Source organism: Neomonachus schauinslandi, chromosome 1 (genome assembly GCF_002201575.2).
Source record: "Neomonachus schauinslandi chromosome 1, ASM220157v2, whole genome shotgun sequence".
Lineage (NCBI taxonomy): Eukaryota > Metazoa > Chordata > Mammalia > Carnivora > Phocidae > Neomonachus > Neomonachus schauinslandi.
The window spans coordinates 193203653-193217858 of record NC_058403.1 but is presented as its reverse complement, the minus strand read 5'-3'; the positions used below and the strand labels follow the sequence as shown (position 1 = coordinate 193217858).

The window sequence follows — 14206 nt, the reverse complement described above, 5'->3', positions numbered from 1 at the left end:
GTCCTTTTAGATCATCAAATGTTACTTCATGAGAGTAAAGATGCACACCAAATGGTTTAATCTATTTTGATGGATTTTTAACTAGTTATGTCCATTAAAATCACTGGTCCATTCTCTTTGTTTATGGTAAAGGGTGCTAGGCACTTATAGTCACTCATGTGGTAAGACTTGGTGTTAGATTGTTAATTGCAGTATTGATAATGCTTGATCCCCAGCAGAATGCTCACCTTTATCTTCTGATGAGCAGAAGTCCTTAAGAGAAACTTCCAGTGTTGGAAAGGGGAAGAATATGCCTTAATTGGCAGTTTTTCTTGTTCTTAAAATTAAGCTTACAAATGGCTAAATAGATGAAAACCTTAGTTATTTTCCCAGAGCTATCTGTCAGGTTTTAGTTAGGATATTTTCATGTCTCATGGGCAACTTCCCTCTCACCACGGAGATATGACAAAGCTGATGGTCCCTGTTGCATCTTTGCTTTATTCTCGTGGATGTCTTGGTTTCAGGCCAAACACATGCCGGTGGAGGGATATGCTACTGTCTTTGAATTGGGAAATATTGTTTTCAAACAGTGGCCCAAGAATTTGGATGCCACCAACATTTGTTACACTGTAAAAATAACAAGAGGGCCCTAAAGTTTGACCTGTAGGTCCATCTGCTTTCTTTCTTTTTCTTTCTTCTTTCCTTCTTTCCTTCCTTCCTCCCTCCCTCCCTCCCTCCCTTCCTTCCTTCCTGATTTTATTTATTTAGAGAGAGAACATGTGAGCAGGGGGAGGAGCAGAGGAGGAGGGAGAGGGAAAGAATCTCAAGCAGACTCTGTGCTGAGCATGGAGCCTGACCTCACGACCCCGAGATCATGACCTGAGCTGAAATCAAGAGTCGGACACTTAACTGACGGAGCCACCCAGGCGGCCCCTGTCTGCTTTCTTAAAATAGTGACCAATGAGCTTTTTCTGGTGAGTGTATCCTCTTAAATTTTAAATGGATTCAAATAAGATTTAGTCTGTGGATGTGATGATTTTTAGTGAAATCTTCAGTGTGCAGGAATCCTAAAGGCAACAGTGTATTCAGAGAATCCTTGCTTTCTGTAACGATTTCTTGTAAGAACATGCAAATCTCCATTCTCCGTCAGACTCATGGTTTTTCCCATCCAGTGCTCTGACGCAGAGTGGGATTTTTGGGATGGGGTGGGGTCCCATTGAGAGGGCCTGGTGCCCCTTCTTGCCATCACCTTAACAATCTGGGGGTGTGGTTCAAATATGGAGAACTTCCACTAATAAGCTATGATGGAGCCATTATTCCCATCATTCTTGGATATGTCTAAATGGCTTTGACAGCAGTTTTTATTTTTGGCCTCTGCCATCTGGTGGGCTGTGGCGGCCGGTCCGGGCACAAGCCAGTCGGAACGGACCCGTGTCACCCATGAAGGAGTACGGACCTTTTCCCGTTCAGTTTTCCCTTCTTCATTTGATTGACTAAGTAGAACCGATAGATGTGTACACCGTTCACCTGCGTGTGTGAGAGCTTTGTCAGGGCACCTTACTCTGAATCATGTCACCAGTGTAGCTCCCAGGGCCACGTCCTTGGCTTTGTCTTGCTGTCGGGGCTGCCCACCGTGCATGGCCGCTGCTCGGTCACCCCCGTCTCGGTAGCGGGACAGGGGCCTTGGGGGCCCACGCTTTCCTGGCCCTCAGCTTCCGCCTCTGTCAGGTGGACTTGGACTCCTTCAGACCCCCTGAGTTGCAGGTGCATCGGGCAGGCAGCAAGCCAGGGCGCAGCTGGGGCCCGGGTCCTGCAGTGCTGGGAGGGGGCTGTCTCTCTAGCCCTCAGCAGTGCGGCTCTCCACGTGACTTTCTTGTCCCGTGTGGCGGCGAGAGGGCCACTGGCAGCCCCAAATTCCTATCTTACTAACCCGGCAACACAGCCCGAAGAGCGTTTTTTTTCCAGTAGAAAAATGAGAGAAATCCCATGGTGGCTTCTGAGTTCTTGTCATTTTCACCGTGGTCAGGGGGACAGAGTCTCCTGGCCGTGCAGTGGCCTGAGCAGGGAGACCGTGCTTCCCAAACCCCAGGAGGAAGAGGTGCCCCCCACCTGCAGCAGTGGCTCCCCCGGCGGTGGGAGGCCTGAGGGGGCACAGGTACAGAGCCTCGTGCAGGGCCCAAAGGCAGACAGGATTCCCCACTGTCCTTTCTCTTCCCTTCACCTCCCAGGGGATGCAGCTGCTTTCTAGTGCTTCTAAAGCACTTCTTTAACATTAGCGAGGTGGTTCTATGTTTAAGACTTCTATAAACCTTGAATTTTACTAACCTCCAACCTTGAAGTGTTTTGAGGGGGGCGGCATGGTAGAGCAAAGTGTTATTGAATCTGTTTTTGTTATTCAGTCCATGGAAAATCTGCCATATTTGAGACACTCAGAAGTTCTGAGAGCATGGAAAAGAACAAGGAAAAGCCCCTTTCTTGGGGTGTCTTGAGAGTGTGCTATAAGGTAGGATATGGGGGGTGCTCTTAGGGAAGAGGGGAGGCAATGGGGAGCACAGAATAGAGCAGGACCTCATCCAGCTGGAAGAATACAGGAGAGCTGATGGGGGTGTCTGAGCTGAGCCTTGAGGGTGGGGTGTGGCTTTGTAGGCATGGGCGGTAGGGAGTAAGGGGGTACCCCGGAAGGCCAGGTGAGGGAGAGGGAGTTAATCCATTCATTCCTGGGGCTCACTTTCTGCCAGGCTCTGTGCTTGACACTGGGCATTCAAAGACCAATAGTCGTTCCTTGCTCTAGTAGAGGAAGAAGGTCGTAAAGAGTCACAGGTGGGTCTTCTTCACAGATGGAAGTCTGCGCTGGGTCTGGTGAGGGCACGGAGGAGGGAACTGTCCACTCTCACTCACGGGGTACACACAGAGGCATAGAGGTGGGATGGCGAAAGGGGACTCCATGAAATGACTAGTGTTTCTGGAGCTGCAGGTTCACCGGGAGGAGATGAGATGGAGCCAGGCAGTAGAGGACCTGAATGCCAGGTTCAGAAGCTTGGCTGTGATTCTGGAAGCCCTAGCTGTACAGGGCAAGCCTCACAGGCGTGTGACCTACGCAGCTGCCCAGGGCCCCATGCTTGGCTGATGCTCTGCTCTTGTCGTCTTGAAATTCGTAGTGCTTTTCAAACAAAGAGCCATGAGTTTTCATTTTGCGATGGGCTCTGCAAGTGACATAGCCTGCAGGGGGTCATGTGATAGCAGTCTGAGCTGGGCTTTAGGACACATCCAGCTGGAGAAGAGGGGGAGGGTAGTTGGGAAGCTGTTAGCATAGCTTTGAGGAAGAGAGCTATGAGGGGCCCAGGTGAGGGCAGGTGTAGGAGGATGGTGGGGGGACGGGGAGGTGGGGGATGCATCTGACACCTGTGGCCAGGCCTGAGCAACAGACTGAATGTGAAAGGCAGGGGGAGGGAGGAGCCAGGGTTAGCCTCAGCCCTCCACTCGGGGGCTTCGCTAGCTCAGCGCTACCCTCTGAGCCAGAGGACTTCCGGTGGATAAGACTGGTTTTCCAAACTGAAATTTAGAAGACTGTCTTAATATTTTTACTCTCAACAGTAAGCGAAAGCTGACATTGGCAGGCTCCTTCGATGAATGTAAAATAACCAGAAAAGACATTCTGAGGCATTCTGGAATCCAACAGATGGACCAAGCAATCATGTGAAAAACAGTAAATCACAACTTGAACTTCAGTTAATCATAATCACATTTCTCTTTCCTTATTTAATTTTCAAGCATCTTCCTAAGTAGTTTCCTTTTTTGGTTTCTTTTACTTAAAAGACCTTGTTATTATAGGGCACCCCAGTTAAGGATGCCTGATATATGACATCCAAACCAAAAAACCTTATTTGGGAAATGACCTCCTTTCTGAGGTTTAGGAAGTGGTTATTTTGTCTCCCGCAAAGATTCATGCAGGGATTTATTTCCCCTGGTTCACTTAACATAGAAATTAAGATAACACAACTGTGTATTTACCTAGTGATCTTTGAAAACACCCTTCAAGTAAATCAAGGTTGCCCTGAACTTGGGGTGGCAGCAAGCAGGGCTTTGAGAAGCGGGGTGGGAAGGGCATGTGGTTTTGACCTACCAGGTCTGGCTCTTTGACACTGGGTGCTGCTTCCTGCCTGGTGCAGACACAGACAAAGCACTTCCGTTGCAAGGACCACCAGGTCAAGGCAGTGCCGTCCAGGCCCCAGATGCTGTGCTAGGGTGTCTTGGGATGGAGGAAGCAGGTCAGGGCCCGAGGGCCCTGGGAGAGGCTTGTGAAAAGATGAAGGGGTGTTGCTGCACTCATGTGGACAGGTCAGCACACATTTTATGCTTTTATCAAAAATGGCTGCCAGGGGTACAAAGGCTCCTGCAAACCCTTCCTTCCCTTGTGGTATTGCCTCACACCTGGTCACCCACCGTGGCTTTCTCTGACTTGTGCATCTTTTCTGTGAAAGGACGAAGTTGGTGCCATCCACATGTGTCCTTCTCTAAAAATGGAGGTTATATCTGTTGCTTTTTTAAGGGGATTGTGGAGGAATCCATGATGTCACGAATGGGCAGCCTGTAAAACTCTCGAGGTGAAAATGAAGAGTCCCCTTGCTTTGCTCTCTTGCCACGATTGGGATGTATTTGATTTCCTTTGGATACTCCTGTTTCACTGATGGTGGGTGGTTCTCCATCAGAGCGCAGCGCTGGTTAGTTAGGAGCATCTCCTGCCATAGCGAATAGAGAAAGTGCTGTAGACACTTGGCCAGCTCCTTGGTGTCTCTCGTGACACCATGTGCCTTGCTCTGTGCACAGTAGGTACTGGTTGTTGGGTGAATAAATAAATGTGCAGTTGAATTAATCCTATCTTTTTCTGTCTGAAGAGAGGGACACTGACTATCGGTAGAGTGTGAATTGTGACTTTTAGGTGCAGGGACAGCTTTGTGCTGAAGCATCCTCATAACATTACTTGGCTCTTTTTGGCACCAAGAGCTGTGGAGGCAGAGCCCATTTCTATTTTGCTCAGCCTTTATTCCCCAGGGCCTCGTGCAAGGCTTGACACATAGCAGATGCTTAATAAATATTTGAGTGAATGAATAAATGAACAGATATGCCTGTTTTTCTTATACATTAGAAGCTCATTTCTAAGAATCATGTGTGAATGTCTCCACGTTCCTTGAGACTTCAAGACCTCCCCCTCCCCCTCCCTCCAGTGCTCAACACAGCGATAGACACATAGTGGTCATTTGGTCTTTGGTATTGAGGGAATGAAGTAGGTGGCAGTAGGTAAAGAAGAGTGCCCTGACTAGGAGTTAGAAGGTCTGGAGTCAAGTCCACCTTTGGCCACTAACCAGTCTGGAGACCTTGGGTAAGTAGGCTAGGGATTCTGTCTGGGCCTGGCAGAGCCCTGCTTTGCAAAATGGGGCTACCAGTTGCTGCCCTGCTTGTCTTGGGGCCATTTTGCAGTTCAGGAGAGCGAATGGTTGTGAAATGCTTGGTTCAAGTTAAGTCTTGGACCCATGGAGAACATGTTACCAAAACGTGATGGAATCCTGTTACAGTGGATTTATGGTTCATGCATATGCACCTCCTTCCCAGACCTCCCTGAGAACTGGTGGCTTTACTTTACCTAAATAAGTAGACAAACACATCGGATACACTGTCAGTCTAGAAAATTTGGAAATCAGAGAAAAGTAGAAATAGGAAAGCAATAATTACCCTAAAGAGGTAGCCCAGAGATAATCATTGTTAACCTTGTGGAATATTTTAGAACCTTTCCTAGGCAGATGCACACACACATCATACACACACAATATGATTCCAGTCATCGAACAGTTACTTTTGTATCCTCTCACTTTCTGAAGTAAATGCTGTCTTCGTTCAGGCTGCTATGACAAAAATCAGAGCCAGGGTGGCTTAAACAACATTTATTTCTCACAGTTCTGGAGCCTGGGAAGTTCAAGATCAAGGTCCCAGCAGATTGGGTGTCTGGGGAGAGCCCACATTCTGGTATGTAGGTGGATGCCTTCTAGCTGTGTCCTCACCTGGTGGGAGGAGAGAGAGAGAGAGAGAGAAAGAGAGAGAGATCGATATCATCTCTTTGTCTTGTCTTATAAGGGCACTAACCCCATTTGTGATGGCTCCACCCTCATGATCTAATTACCTCCCAAAGGCCCCATCTCTAAACACCATAACACTGGGTATTAGGGCTTCAACATGTGAATTTCTGGAAGCCACAAACATTCAGTCCATAGCAAAGGCCAATAACAGGAGAAGAGCCTTGTCTTACCATTTCTTCTGTAATTTGCTTAGGGCGCAGTGTGGTGTTAGAGCAGGAATTTGCTAAATACTTAATAGATTTCTAGAACATCAGGGCTGGAAAAATTCTGAGCTATAATTTTGAACATCCTCATTTTAAATACAGGGAAAGTAAGGCTCAGGGAGAAAAAACCGGCCCAGGGCCCCAGGGCTGATTGATGGTAGAGCCGGACGTCCAAACCTTGCCTGCTGTCTTCTGGCCTGCTCACCTCTGCTCCCGGCTGATGAGTTAAAGTGCAGATGCCGGGAGGTCCGCTGGGCAGACGCTTCTGACCGAGAAGTCATTGCTTGGTGAGTTTGGCCTGCATCTCCAGGCCTGTGGGTACTCCGCTGTCTCAGGATAGCATCTGGGTGTCTTGGAACAGCTGTTTCCAGGAGAGCCTTCTGACTGTTCTCATAACATGCTGACTTCTGTATTCATCAACATCTGGGGGTTCCCTCTTGGTTGTCACCATTTGTGTGGTATGCAGACTCTTCATGCTTGATTTAACATTCTAGTCTTGGTGGGAATATATTCTTCTGTGCTTCTCATGTAAATGTTCTAACATTTCTTGTGCCCTGCCTTGCCTTTCAAGCCCAGTGGGAAGGGTCCTCCTTTTTATAGGTGGTCCTTCCCTCACTCTCACAGGTGTGCAACTCCGTCCCCTCCCCTTCTGTGGCTGTATGACTGAGCCATCTCTCATCTACCAGTGAACATTTCATGTTTGAGGTCCCCAGTGAGGCTATCCTATGGAAGATTCTGCATCTGGGAACTCCCTGGCTTTAACGATCTGAGTCTGAAGAGAGAGGAGACATGTATATAGGAAGATTATAGCTCAATTTATAAAGTGGCTGGGGATTTAGGAGAAGGGCAAAGGAAGTGCTCTGGATCCTCAGAGGCAGGAGGCCTTCCTCATGGTTCCCAGGGGTAGGGAGATGGGCAGGCAAGGCTTTTAAAGGGCGGACATTTGAGCTTGACTTAAAAAGGGATGGTCAGGGCTTGAGCTGCAGGGAAAGCCTTGCAGCTAGAGGGAAGAGTAGGAGATGAGCAGTGTCAGGGGTGAATCTGCAGCTGGGGTCAGCCAAGGAGGATCTCCAGGAATCCTGGGCTCTGGCACTCAGTAGAGTTTGCAGGCTGTGACTTGGGGGACACCTGGTCTCCCACCCCACTCCTGCTCCAGTGCTGTTCTTGCAAATAGTCCAGCAAGTTGGTGCAACTAGATTTCTTTTTGGGACAGGGCTCTTGACCCGGGGTCTGTGGACTCCTTAGGAGCCTTCCAGTGGGGTTCCAGGTATCTGAGAACTACCTGAAATTACATGCATAATTTTGTATCTGTGTGTACTCCCCGCCCCCCCCCAATTGTCAGAGGTCTCTGCAACCCTTGAAAGAACATGCACCTGATATTCTAGGAAAAGAAGGTTAGTATGTGAATGAATTTTGACAACTTATTTCAAAACTCAAATCCTGTAAAGTGATTGGGGGAAAGTTTGGAGGCCTTTACCCTTCTCACGCATGGCTCACCCATGTCTTTAGACTGGTCCCGATGAGCAGGGCTGAGTCTTGTTCTTTTCTCTGTCTTCCCCCAGCCCATCAGCCCGCCTGGAACTCAGCCTTGGACATGTACTTGTGACACTTGTTTAAGAAATAAAATGGTGTTGATGAGGCTCTCAGTGCACACGCGTTGACCTGTCAATAGGATGGATTTTTCAGGCTGGTTGGACACCTGTAGGATCCTGAGGCTGGCTCTGTGGGGAGCAGACATTTCCAGTGCTGGTCTCCCTGCCTGGTCCCTCCTTCCTCTGCTCGGGGAAGGGCCTTGGCACATCCTGCCAGTCCGCTGAGGGCTGGGTCTGTCTGCCCGATGTCTGACAAATGCAGTTCGAGCTGTCTTCTCTCAGAAGGGCTCGTAAGCCCCGCGATCTACAGGTGTAAGGCTAGACACAAATATACCTCTTGACCTGTTGCAAGGTAGGGGGCATGCTTAGGATCCTCATCTCCCCCTCCTTGACTTGAGAATGGCTGGTGCCAGCAACAGCCCAAGTGTGTCTTAGGCAGTGTAAGGACTCCTGCAACTGCAAAACCACCAGTTGGGACTCTCCTCAGGGGCTTTCTGCTTGGTGCCTGCACTGTTTGTAATCCAGAGCTCTGCCAGGGGGGAGGGAAGGGCCACTGGCAGCTGCCTTGGCATTCTGTTAAGTAGGTGTGCAAGTTGTGGCCCATCGGGGAGCTACAAGGAGCAGGATGGGCAGGGTCATTTGCCCATTGGCTTAGACTGCACTAGAGCACCATGGGGAGAACAGAGGCAGGAGAGCGGCCTCCTCTGGAGCTTGTCAGAGTCCTCTTTTTCCCATTTCGGAAAGCACAAGGAGATCATTTGGTTTCCACCATGAAGGGCTTTGGCCTCACTTAGGAAGAAATGCGACTGTGGCGTATAGTGCTTCGGGGTGACAAGCCAAGTCTGACAAGTCCCGATCCAGGTGGGATCTGGAAACCCATGCTGTCACTCCCATGTACCCTCCCCCCAAACCCCCTGCTCCATTCTCGCCTGCTCAGCTGCTCACTGATTGTCCAACATGGGAGACTGTGAACAGATACACACCCATCCTACCTCTAAGGAGCTTTTTATAATGCAAGCTAGCGCCTAGTGTCCTAAGAAGTTTTGAGTTGCATGCTGGTGGCAGGTGGGGAGGTGGTTGGATCGATGCTCTGGCTTTTTAAGAGAGGCCTGTATGTTCTTTCTGCTATCCCAGACCTGCAGAACCTTTACCACTAAAGAACGTTTCCATCTTCAACATCTGATTTGTTCTGTCCATCATCTGCCTGTTCATCCATCTATCTGCCACCCAGTGATTACAGACCCTCGGACAGGAATGTGGAAAGAAAGCAGACTCGGTCCCAACTGTCAGGAAGCTCATCTCTGATGGCCTTCTCATGGTTCACATTGCCTTATGGGTTTTGTTCCCCAGCTTAACTGTAAACTTCTTGAAGGTCAAAGATGATCTCTTCTTAGATATTCTTGGGAGATGGGAAGATTTGTTCGTCGGTGGATTGCTGGAATGGTAGTCCTGTTGTATTTGCTTAATCAAAGACTGAACAGAATGTGTCTGTGAAGCCTGCTTTCCTGCTCCGCCAGGTTGCATAGATGTCTCCATGAGAGGCTCTTAGTTCTGGGTTTGGAAATCCAGCGTGGTGGGAGGGACTTGGGGAAAAAAATAGAATGTCTCAATAGGCAAAGATCCCCAAAGTGTATTTGTGCTTGAGGCTCTCCTGAAGAATGAAAAGCTTAATTCATGCATTCTCCTTATGCTTCCACTTCTTTAAAACACGGGGCGGGCGGGGGGGGGGAGGGGGAGGAAGAAGAGGATGTGTCAATTTCAGCTGCCTAATTCATAATTCATTTTTAATGTGGGTCAGAGTTGCCATCTTGACGCGTCTTTGTCTCCTCACACCTCTACTGCTGCTGAAATTCTTGCCTCATAAACTAAGCTTAATTAATAGAGCCAGGAAGCTGACACACAGGGCTGTGACGCTGAGCACCGCATCCTGCCTGCCTGGAGAGCCTCTGGGGCAGCATCCCTCCTGAGCCTGTCGTCTGTCGTCTGAGATGGATTTGCACTTGGGGAGCCAGGGTCCTGGGAGTCAAGCTGGGGCATGCATCAACAGTGTGTAGCATAGATTGGCTTCTTAGCAGATGTGGCTGGCCCACTTACAGTCCTAATGCCGGAAGAATTGTCATTGTCTTTAAAAAAAAAAAAAAAAAGATCAGACTCTGGGATGAGGCCAGGTTTGAATCTTAAAGCAGGTTGACCTATTTCCATCACAGCATTATCAAAGCCTGCTTTGTGATTCTACCTTCTGAATGTGCTTCTCTTGGTGTCACATGAACTGAACACCTGATTCGAGGAGGAGAGCGTGTGAAGACCTTGTCTGGGGGAGCTGGATTTCCCACGGGTCTGGGGGCTGAGCCTTAGCCTGCTACAGCTGGTCCCTGCCTGGGGGAGGGCTGCCCGGGTGAGGACAGCAGATGCCCAGTGCAAGCATGCAGGGCTCTCCCTTCTGCAAAGGGCGTCTACACCTTCCTAAGTGACCTTGACAGCTGCCCGCGGAGGGAAGCCTGGCAGGCCATGTTCTCCTTGCTTCACAGAAGAGGAAACCGAAGCTTATACAGGCAGGTGGTCGGGGGGGGCCCAGGTGAGAACATTCAAAGCCACCAAGATCTGTCCAAGCCCTGACCCCGAGTTCCCACCTCTGAGACCTTCCACTTCTTTGTTCTCTTCCTCATTTGGTTTAAGTAGTTCCAGCTGTGGTTTGGGAACAGAGGAACCCTGCCCCCCGCTTACTGCATGTAGGATCTGTGTGTACTAGGCCAGGAAGCTCACTCTTCTGGAAAACCTTGGAAAGTGCACTCTCCTGAGCAACCTTGCCACATAGGGAGCCCCTTGGGGAGAGGAGGCATTTTACCAGAACTTTATCAGTTCCTGGTAAAATGGGGACAACCCTGTGGCCAGGGTATTAGCCAGAGGAATTCATGCAGAGGAAAGAGAGGAGGCCTTTCCCACTGACTTTTTCCTGGCTTCTGTTCTGGGTTTTTCTCCTCTTGGAGGACAGGTGGCTCCTTGTCTCGATGGGTTATACCCTGTGGTTTATCAGCAGCCTCCTTGTCTCCTACTTCGCTTTTCTTGATCGTCTCAGAGGCAACGATTCCTTACCCAATTTCTGTGACACCCTACAATGATAAGAATGGGTGTCATAAAAAAAAATCCTAAAGCAAACTTAATCCACTTCGGGTGTTTTTTTCAGTCATTTTTTTTTTTAAAGATTTTATTTATTTATTTGAGAGAGAGAGAATGAGAGACAGAGAGCAGGAGAGGGAGGAGAAGCAGACTCCCCGCCGAGCAGGGAGCCCGATGCGGGACTCGATCCCGGGACTCCAGGATCATGACCTGAGCCGAAGGCAGACGCTTAACCATCTGAGCCACCCAGGCGCCCCCTTTTTTCAGTCATTTTACATAACAAAAAATATTCATAAGGACCAGAGACTGTCAGTATCATGAAAAGCAATAGTAATAAATCCTTTACACTTTTGTAAAGAGCTTCACAAATTTTAGACTGTCTTTACTTCGGTTGTCTTGTTATTTCCAGAAACTATCTGGATTAGACAAGCGGATATTTAAATGTTTCCATCTTACAGATGAGAGAATTAAGATCTGGAGAAGATAAGGAACTTGCCCGAAGTTACTGGCCAGTTAGTGAACACCGGAACTGAACGAACCCAGATCCTTTAGTTCAGAATAAAACCAGCGTTGTCTTTAATTTCACAAAGCTAATGATTTACTTGAGAAGACATTAAAAAAATACAGAGACAAGTAGAAGACAGCTATGAGGGGCATATGATGAGGGACCTAAACTGGTCTCAGGAGTCAGGGTGGGCTTCGCTGAGACAGAGGTGGATAAACGAGGACCTGGATGGTGAGTTGAAGAGGCATGAAGAAGAGGCATGAAGGCTTGTTCAAGGAAGCAAATGGAGATTCATATAGCAGGACAGGCAGGAGCAAAGGGGTTGAGGACCACAGAGTCACATCATGGGCAGCCTTCCAAGCCAGGGCAAGGGCTTTGCTTTGGTCCTCAGGGCTGTGAGGAGCCACTGAAGGGTTTTAAGTAGAGGACTGCCTTGGTTACTGGGTAGATGTATGTTGATGGAGGGGCAAGATACACTGAGCAGCCTGGTCACTCAAGTGCTGGAATTGCTCAAGCAGTGGGGGGGGGCGGGGAGGGGGGTTGGGGATGAAATAAGGTGATGTGGACTCTGGTGGGGATGGTGGAGATGGACAGAAGGGGACAGATGGAGGAATGACTGGTGAGTGGACCGAAGAGAGGTTGGGATTGTTTGGTTGTGGCAGAAGAGGAGGAGAAGGAAAGACAGACTCTGAGGGTTTTGACTTGGATGTGGGATAGGGCTGTGTTCTGGGTTAGGGAACCCTGGGGAAAAGGCCAGCTTCAGGGGAGAGGGCAGGATCATGGGCTCTCTGTTTGGGACATGCTGAGTTTGAGATGCCTGTCAAATATCCAAGTGGAGAAACCTGTGGGAACTTAGACAAGTTGGCTGGCGCTTGGAAGAGAAAACCAGGCTGGTGGTGTGAATTTTGGATATCCACGGACACAAAGTGAGTACTTGAAATGGGTTAGGTCACCAAATGCTTTGTTTTCTCATCTTTACCACACTTGCTGAGAGGGCGTTTCACTCAAGGCCTGCATCAGGAGGCAGAGCTTTAGGGGCGTTGTTACCGTGTCTGGAGTCAGTTTAATAAAGACTATTCGTCAGGTCCCAGAAAAGGCCCTGGAATGTCAAAGGCAAGTCCAGTAGGTGAGTGGAACCAACAGATGAACTCAGGATTCGGAGCGGCGTTAACTTCATAACCAGTGGCTGCTTGAAGGAAGGCGGGTGGGTGGTCTCTGGTGGCAATTTTTTGGGGCTGTGTCTCTTCTACCTGGCTGTTCTGCCTAGGTTTGCTTCAGTAGGTCCCTGTGGTATTACTACACAATCAAATAATTCTGGAAGACCTCCATAGTGTTTGCAAATTGTGAATTCTTTGGATAAGTACCCAGAGGCTGCCTTCATCGGTTATAGAGGACACATGTTTTTATGACTTTTTTTTCTTGTTGTTGAGACACTCTATGGTGGGTTCAACAAAAACTCTGGACTTGCTGGGGCAAGAGCTTCATGGCCTGTCCTACTAAAACCCCCAAAATTTGCGCCCCCCAGGTTTCCGAGGGACCTCCTTTGTGGGGCCCTGTGAAGACTAGGGGTAGAAGCACTCACTCACTCACTGACTCATTCATCAGTGCTGGCTGAGCACCCTCTTTTGCCTCTTTCCTGGCTTGTCACAGGGATGGAAACCTGACTCAGCCCCAGCCCTGCTTACAGCCTGGGGCTGGTAGCCTAATAGCTGGGTAGATATTACACTGATAATTGCAGCCAAGGATGAGCTCTGCTTTATTTGAGTTCCATATGAGGAGGGGGGTAGCTTAGAGGAGGGAACTGCTCCTTCTGCGTGGAGGGTAAGGAAAGGGCTTCACGGAGGTTGTGACAGTAAATTGAATTCGAGGAGATGACTAACAGCCCTGTTCCACGGTCTCTTTGGCTGACTCCGAGAACTCTCACCCAGAGGGCGCACAGAGGTCAGCCATTGGAGCCTCAATTTACCCACAAGCAGGCAAAGGCCTGTGTGAGGACCAGGGCCACAGGCCTGGCCAGCATTTTTTTTTTTTTTTTTTTTACCATTTAGTTCTTGAGGTATGAATTTTAACCAGATTTCTTCTGACCTTAAAGTTACTTAATGCTCCTGAGAAATCATTCTAAAAATTGGAAATTTTAGGTTACTTAGGATTTATTGAGTTGTTCCATCTAACTCTATACAGTCAGATGTATATACTATCTACCTATAGCAAATTCTGATCTCCTTTGTGGGGGGAGAAAAAGATCTCTTCTAGTAGAAAATGACAGAGAAGGTCTTGGTTAATTTTTTGTCATGTTCACAGTTTTTGGAGAGCGTGTTTCATTTCTCAGCCCCTTCACGTATATTTCCGTCCTGCATGGCGTCCCTGCTAGAATTACCGAAGCTTCCGAACGGTGACAGATGTGTCATTCTTCAGTTCTTCAGATCTGTAGGGTTTTCCCTCACGCAGAAATCGGTGTCTTTTTTTTTTTCCATTTAATTACACCTTTAATGAATATTTTATCAAATGAACTCCATGTCTTGTATTTCATTATTAATGGTGTTTGTGAGGCCCTGTCCTCATTAGCATAATTTAGAAACTAAGATGTTACATAAGGGGGGGCTGATACTTCCGGGACGGTGGGTGGGAGCTGGGGAAAGAACACCTGCACACCTTCCTCCACGTGTGCAAGAGTGGACA

The 14206-nt window shown here is 48.6% G+C and overlaps 1 protein-coding gene across 3 annotated transcripts in view; it reads left to right on the top strand.

Moving 5' to 3' along the window:
• Positions 1-14206, top strand: part of CACNA1D (calcium voltage-gated channel subunit alpha1 D) — a 297870-nt gene that overhangs the window by 85143 nt on the left and 198521 nt on the right. The window lies entirely within an intron of this gene.